Consider the following 8,483-nt stretch of genomic DNA (forward strand, 5'->3'; position numbering starts at 1 on the left):
TATAAGGCTAAAATAGAGGCTTTGCCAGGCCTGGCTTGGGGTTTATAAAATCTCGAATGGACTGAAGAGGGAATGAGCATGGGTCTGGTGTTCACAAGGAAGGGCACTGGTCCTTTCAGCCCGAGAGACCATATTTTTGGCTGTACTGCTTCTGTTCTAAGAAAACAGTTTCTATGATGGCCCCTCATACCTGTATTTGTCACCCAGCAGCATTAGAGTCTGCTCAGGAGGCAAGGCTGGCCCTGGGGGTGCTTTCCTGCACTGGGAAAGTGGTCTTTCCCAGCCCTTTTCCATGGTGATTTTGTTTCCAGATGATGTGTGCAAGGACACTGGCCACCCATGGTGCCCACACTGGGTTGCGTGGTAGAAAACAATGCTTTGTGGTTCTGATAAGTAGGCTCACCTCCACCTTTTCTTTATCCCCAGGTCTGGCAAGATGAATACAGTTTCATCCCATTGTGATGAGGGACATGCTGTGCCCCGCTGTGCAGAGCTGTTTGGCTTGTTTGATATATAGGTCTTTTATGTTTGCGCTGTTGTGCAGCAGTCACGGGTGTGAGCTTCGCTCCATGGCCATCACGTGGCAGCGAGCCTTGCCAGTGGGAGCTCTGGCTGCACGTCCTTTCTGACATCCCTGCCTGTCTCTCCTGTGCTGCTTGTCACTGCATGCAGGAGAGCCTGGTCCCCATGTACAGGGCTGGCTCTGCTGAGGAGGCTTAAGACTTGTTAGCTTTTTATAAGCCAAGTGGCCATGAGTGGCCAAATCTCTTTTGTTTGTGTGCTGCATCTCTCTGCATCTGGCCGGTGTCCCTCTGTGAAAGATGCAGCCCCTGCCCCGTGGCCATGAGTGTGCAGCTGGCATTGAGCTGCAGAGAGGTGCTGGCAGCCTGCAGCATCCCCCAGGGGATGAGCTGGGCTGGGCTGGGCTGTAGCACCTTGGGGGAGTCTCTTCAGCATATGCTAGAGCCTCATGATTTCTGTGCGGTTTTCTGGCTCTCCTCACCATTGTCACAACCCTGCAAGTGTCATTTGTGAATCTGACTTCCTTTTCCTCGGCCTATTTTGCCAACTCATCTCTGACAAGGATGATTCTTAAGAACAGACGTGAAAGAGTGCACTGACCTCCCTTGACTCTGAGATACCCTGGCCTGCTAAGTGTTAAAGACACTTCCAGTTTTCTGTCTATGGGCTTCCATAGGCAGTGTCAGAGATGCTTTGGGCACGGGAGCTCCACAGCTCACTTCTGAGGATGCTTGACAGCAGAGCAGTTCTCTCCTGCTGCTAAACAACCTGCTGGGATGGCTGTCAGGAGTTCTGCTGAAAGTGGCTTTATCTGGGGGTAATCTCTAGTTTGGAGTTTAATACAAGGACCCTCTGGCAAAATCCCAGCAGTGCTCAAAGGCTGGTGAAGTGAGAATTTACTGTGAAGCCTGAGTGACATGGATCTCTTCAAAATCATAGCACATGAAAGCCAAGTGTGAGGGCGGGGAGCAGGGCAGGCTTAGGAAATAAATGGTTTTTTCCTTGGAAATCCAGATGTTAGTAAATAGTATTGAGTAAATATTCAGTATGAAGCAGAATGGTATGAATTCCTACCAGGATACTGTGCCAGAAGGAGCTAATGCTTTTCCAGACAAGGATGAATTACAATGAATCACAGATTGGTTTCAATTGGAAGGGACCGCAAAGATCATCTTGTTCCAACGTTCCTGCCCTAGGCAAGGACACCTTCCACCCTGGATCTTGGATTAGCATTTGGGAGCAGGGAAGGGATTCCTCCTTCATGAGCAGTTTTGGTGAGCCTGTGGCTCATGTAAAGTGTCCTGTTCTTGTGTCCACATCTTCGAAATAACTGTGATGGAAAATTGGAGAACACACAGTAAAAAGTTATGGGCTCTAAGGCTGGAAAAGTGTCCTCCAGACACTAATTAAAAGGGCTTTGTTTTACCAATTTATCAAGAGGTGATATTTATTAATATTTATTAATTTATTGAGAGGTGCTTCGAGTGAGATATGGGAAAATACAGGGATGGTTCAGAATCCTGGACTGGCCACACAGCAGAATGAGAAGCAGCAGCATGGTGTTACAGTCGGACTAATGAAAAACAAATACAAAGCATTTAATTTCGACATCCATTGGAGGAGAGTTCTAAGAAAAATCCTAAGTCCCCTGAAGGTTTATGAGCTCCAGCTATGTTTCCCAGAAGCGAACACTGGATCATGTGCAAGCTGCCAGGCTGAGTGCCAGGGTGATTGGGTAAGGTGATGCCTGGTAGAATGGCCTAGTGAGTCTCTTTGCAGCTCCTAGTCTCTAAACTGCCACTGGGATCTTCCATCCCAGGTACCTTCTATTTTATTTTATCTGCTTTTTGTCAATAAGACACTGTGACAATAGTTCAGAGTGGTTCTTTTTAACCTGCTCTTCCACGAATTCCTCTTTCTTAAATATTTGTCTTGTAGTCTTATGGCCCCAACAGAGGCTTTGCTACTCTATCCCCTTTTTGGAGAAGAACTTAAGGAAGAAAAAGTCATCATTCACTACACCATACAGTCATCCACAATGCCACAATGTCTGAGTAGTCCTAACCAGCATCTAGTATCTCCTAAGCAGTGAAAACATGTTTGGTTTCTCGGGTGTAAAGTTTGCAGTGCTGGGGAAATTTCACCAGAAAGCATTTCACAATTTTCTGTAAATTACAGGCAAGATCCTCAACTCCGCTAATTTCTTATTCATTGAGACATTGTTGCTCTTTACCTAATGCCAGTTCACATGAGGGAGTAACTTGGTAGTTTCCTGTGACTATAACGCAAGTCAGAGTTTACTCTGAAGCCGCTTGCACCAGCCACGGCTTGCTCAATTTAAAGAACCAGGGAAACAGCCCGAGTTGTTGGTCATTAACATTGTTTCTTAGGCGTGTGGAAATTATTGTAGTCAGGCTAGTTGCAGAAAATAACCTTATGCACACTGGTAACAGTTTAATTACACCAAGTGAAAGGTTACATATGTTTATAATCATGATACTTAATTTCAAGGACAGAAACTGGAGCAATAAATTACGGGAACTAGGTAATGAAGTCACCTGGACTGAGCAGCACGAGGACTTGGCATGGAACAAAGAGAGGCATGGAATTTTTTAGTTCTCTCAGTACAAAAAACCATTTGAAACTTGTGTCCTGAATAATGTCTAAATATTTTAGGAGGTGACTCCAGCCCTCTGTGGTCTTATATCTATGGTGAATGATATTGAGGATGAACAAAGAATCTGAGCTGTAATAAAAGTGGTCAATCAACAAAGAATGCTCTGACTTGGAGGTCAGGTTGTGCATGGAAAACCTGAGAATTGTTCCCATTTGAAAACCTGCAGAGGAAACTCTAAAGCTCCATGAAAGGGTCTTTAGTAGTATGTGATGGAGAGCAGCAAAGAGGAGGGGAGCCTGTGCGAAGACTAAAAATCAAGTGTTAGGGGTGACTCCTCAACTGGACAAGCATCCCTGTCCATGTTGTGAGACAGGAGAACAGAAAAAGAGGACAAAATAAAAAGCAAGTATAAGGACAGGCCACCCCATCCAGAATGAAGTCTAGAGATTAAGGTGTCCCAAGGACTTGAAAATTGCAGCCTCAGACCAGAAAGAAGCAATAGTTCCCTACAGGTCTGGTGTCCAACCGGAGGTGGTGCCACAGGAGAGACTAAAAAAGGTACCTCACTTTCAGTGGAGAAAAGGGATATGAGTGTCTCTGGAAGAAGGAAAGTTATGGAATAACCAGGAAGAAGGATAAGAAAAGGAATACAGATTTGCTACAATGATTTTTTAGGGTACTAATCTAGATTCTCTCTGAACGAAGGAAAAGTTCTGGGCTCCTTTACCAGGATTTCAACACATTTTTAAAGTAATTTCAAATGTGAGTATTAATTAGAGTCAGGATGATAAGGAACGCAAAGATACAATTTAAAAAGGGAAAAATAATGGGTCATCCTAAGAAAAGAGTCCCTGCACAGTAAAGAAGATATTACTGAAATGCACTGAAGTGGGTTTTAGGACCCACATTCATAAATACTGTCATTAGAGACCTTCCCAAGGGGGAGAAATGTGCCAATGAAATGAAATGGGAAACACTGCTGCGCAGCTGAAAGTCAAACTGCTGCAGCATGGGTGTGAAGACCGCCTGTCATGGAACCTCGTGTTCCTGAGTGCTTATGAGCTGCTAATCAGAATTCCTGGTATAAAGTACTGTAGGAAAACAAAAAAAAAGAAGAGCATTCAAACCACCTGATTGTGTGCTTTCCGTGAGTGGTTTCACATGTGGCAGGAGAAGGATTTTCCGTGTAGGTTAAATGTATAATTTAGCGTGTGTACATTCAGAAAAGATTAATTAAAACTTGAAGAGGTGCAGAGGGTAATGAAATCCAAAGTAGAAGGGGCATTTAGCCTCTGACAAGCTAAACTCTTTCAGACTTGAGTCTGAACTTTCAAAACACAGTTTGAGAAGGGATAGAGTTGCTGCCTATAAATACATCAGAAATAAATGCTACCAAAAGGGCAGCCTTCATATATGAGCAAATAAATTCACTTTAAAGGAAAATGCAAAGGAGATTCATAAACTGAGGTTTTCTAATAATGCCAAGAAAACACAGGGCAGGAGGACTACTGCTTTCCACATGCTTTCATCAGAACATGAGGGAGGCCATGAAACTGATTTTTTAAAAGGGGGTATCAAAGTCAGTGCCCAGGCAAGTAATGTCAGTCCTAATTTGGACATAGCTATAGGTAAAGTCTTGTTCTGTTCACTGCAATTACAAAGATGATGTATTCACTATTAAAGAGAGATCGTGGTGCACCTCAGTGCTCTTGGAGGTGCTTGCCAGGTTCAAATCTCCACATTTTTGTCCTGCTGGGACAACACTCTCATTGGTGCTTGCCAGCAGCTGCTGGGGAGGTTGCTTTCCTACCTGGAACATACTGACATAAGGATCCAGAGGCTTCTATGTAGATATTGCCTGAAGTCAGATTTTTAAATTTACGGAAGTTTTGATATTTTGAGACTCTGATCCAGAAGCAAGCCTCTTAAAATAAAATTCTGTTTCCCATTATTCAAGCTGTTTTTAGCAATAGGCAGCAATGAGTGTGTAAATATTATACATTATAATTGTACATAGAAACACTGAAATGTGTATTTTAAACCTATCCCTATTACAGCTGCTAGAATTGATAGTTTTAAAGCAGCTCACATACCTCAGATTGGCCCAGGTCCAGGAGCTCCCAGGCCAGGTGGTTCCCCTGGCTACCTCCTTCCTACAGTCTGGCCACGGAGAAGAGCAGACCAGGATCTAGACTGGGTATAGAACCCCACAGCACAGGTGCTGGGGTTACTCTGGAACTGGGAACCATCACACTAGACATCCAAGGGAAAGCAACCAGCTAATTAACACTCTTGCCTCAAAATATCCCTTGTCAACCTACCCTCAGGCACTGAAAGTTGGTTACTTGCTGGGGACAAGCACTGTGTTGGTGTAGGGCTTGGGCAGCCGATGGCACCAGCGCAACAAATGTACAGATGGGGAGATGAAAGAAAAGATAACTGGGAAGAGATACTTTTTGCAACTTTTGCAATTGCAAAGCAAACTAATATCACCTCAAAGGAAAGATTGTTGTTTAGATAATTCTACCCAAATCTCAGTAACAAAATACAAACTGCAGGTGCGGGTATCTGGGATTCACCTCAGTGAGTGGCATAGATCAACCTGATTTTGTTTGGAAATCTTCCAGGGAACTTAACTCTAAACTGTGAATAGGCACAACAGCAGCACTGATAAAATAGTGTCCACAGTTTTCACATTGAAAGTAACAGACAAAAAGCCCTCCATAAGCTCCGGAATTCACTGGTATATCCCGTGGGAAAGGATTACTAGCACAATTTTGAACCAGGCCCAGAGTGCCAAAATTCTTCTAGATATCCAAGCCTTTCCTTAACATGAGTCAATTTTCCTGGGAATTACATCCTTTTCCTAAGAATAAACCCTTTTACAAGCATTTAGAGGTCGTCCCTCCCTACAGCACTGGAGCTAAAACAAGACCAGCCAGTGTTTCCAGAAGTACACCCACTCTGTCTCAGCCTGGTGCATCTTGTGCTGAACGGGATTGGAGAAGCTCCCTGGTATGCCAGTGCTTTGTGCCTCGGGCTGGATCTGTGCTGAGCTGAGCACAAGTTTGGTGCTGCACATCTCCACATAGCTCACAGCAAAGAAGGGCACAGAGCTGGGCTGTTTGCAAGGGCCTGGATCCTTCTGATCAGATCTCCTCTGACATAATTCTACCAGAGAATCCCAGGGGACAGATTTTGGTGAGGATATAGCACTGACGTGAACCTTGCACAGGACAGCAAACCCCTTGTGCTCTTCCCTGTGTGGACTGAAAGGCTCATGGAAGGCGGCTGTGATCCACAAGCCCCAGCATTCCCAGGAGGCACCATCCAGCCCAAGTGCCCTGATGATGGAGTCACCTTTCATTCTAAGTGTCCACAGCAGCCAAGTATCATCTCTACAAAAGAGCTGACAAAGTGTAAGGGATCACAGGTGGAAAGAAGACACGCGCGGTTACAGCGGCTGATATGATATGCTCATCTTTGAAGAGCAATAGAGAGGGAGGACAATGAAACCTAAGAAAGTCATGGCAGCAAAGAGAATGCAGGGTAACCTCCCTGGAGACGCAAGCAGAATTGATAGACTCAGGTGTGAGGTGAGAAGTCCATAGGGCTTGTCCTGAAAAAAGGGTAGGCTGAGTCTGTCATTCCTCTGCTGTATAAAACGGCCTTCTTCATCTCCGTCCAGGATAAAGACCACTTAGATAAACCATGGGAACATGAGCAGGAGAGAGCACTGGAATTACAGTTTATGGTTTGTTTTCCCCCCACACCCCTGTTTCCTTGAGCCTTGACAAATGAATATCTTCTTATCCAACGGTTCTGTTTATCTCGTGTTGGAAGGAACAAGGTGAGTCAGGACAATTGCGTTGATCCTACCTGCAGGTCACCCCTGGAAGCACAGTTCTCCAGCGAGGCCAGGAGTGAGGGACCATCTCTGGCACAGCCCATGGCAGAACCCCATGGTGTCAGGTAGACAATGACCAGCAGCCTCTATTCCCAGCTGCCACCTTTTTGGCACAGATTGCTTCTGCTCAGCAAAAAATCCAGCCCCAGCCAGAACTTCTGTACTGCTTGGTGGATCTTGAGCCCTCTTGCAGTGATAGCAAGCCTGTGGATACAGATGTATTCACATGGCTACGCTGAGCACATTCATAAAGGAAGGTGTTGGGATGACCAGTGACTTGGGCCAGGAAAGAGCTGGGCAAACTGGTTTAGCAGAGGCATGGAGCCTATGGGGCATGGCGTAGAGCTGTGACTCTGGCAGTGCCACAGAGCAAGGCACAATATCCCATTAACTTGTCCAGTACCTTTTTGTGTGTGCACAAATCACACATTGAGGGAAAGGATTTTCCCATTCCCTTCTGCACCACATGAAAAAAAAAAATTTGCTGGTTGAACTCAAACTTCCTGCTGGATTATTATCGTTGGTTGTGCCGTAAATCCGCTATCCCAAGAGAGTAAGTGCTCGTTCCCTGCTCTCCAGTCCAATCCAAGCCAAGATGCTTATGGGCACAGAGTTCTCTCCACCAGGCTGGGCAGCCATGCTTTGCTCCTTCTTTACAAGGAAACCACCCTCACTCCCAAGCAGCCCTGGGGCCCCATGCATGCTCTTTCTGTTCCGGATCCTTTTGTGATGGGAGAAACAAAACCATGGGCAAAAAATTAGAGGAGGTTTCACCCAAGATTTATTCAAGATCAGAATGGGGTGGGTTTTTTTGTTTTGGCTTGGTTTTTGTTTCTTTCTTGATAATCCCTGATGCTTAGTTCAGTTTTTTCTTGGCAAGTGGTGAGCTGACATCACCATGACTCTCTCGTCTGCTCTGTGAGTTTCATTAGCTGATTAACGCCCACCCTGTGCCACACATTGATTCATCAAATGTGCAGCACTTTGCACCTACCAACAGGGACCACAGTCTCTTGTCGATGTGCCCAGCCACTTTTGGTGCAGGATCTTTGTTCAGAGCTTTTTGGTATCCAGGTACACTCTATACACACACTGAGCAGCACCCATATGTTTCCTGCCACCTCTGAAGAGCAGGAGAAAGACTTCTGCCCAGAGTGGGGTTGTGGCATCCTCTAGCATCCATGGAAATCCTTTTCTTAACTGTACATGAGTAAGAAGAGGGGACATCCGCCACTGAGGAGTCCCTTACCTACTGCTGAGGAGAGGGCACAGCCATGGTTGAGAGGTCTGCACCCCAGCAGGGTCCTTCACCCATTGCTGAGGTGAGTGGACACCCACCACTGAGAGGCCCTTTGCTCAGGGTCCCAGCACCATTCCTGAGGAGAGGGGACAGCCAGTATTGAAGGGTTTCACCCGTCTCTGAGGAGAGAGGACACC

Source organism: Corvus kubaryi, unplaced genomic scaffold, assembly GCF_017639235.1.
Source record: "Corvus kubaryi isolate FWS band 111438036 unplaced genomic scaffold, C.kubaryi_AGA036_p1.0 37308, whole genome shotgun sequence".
Lineage (NCBI taxonomy): Eukaryota > Metazoa > Chordata > Aves > Passeriformes > Corvidae > Corvus > Corvus kubaryi.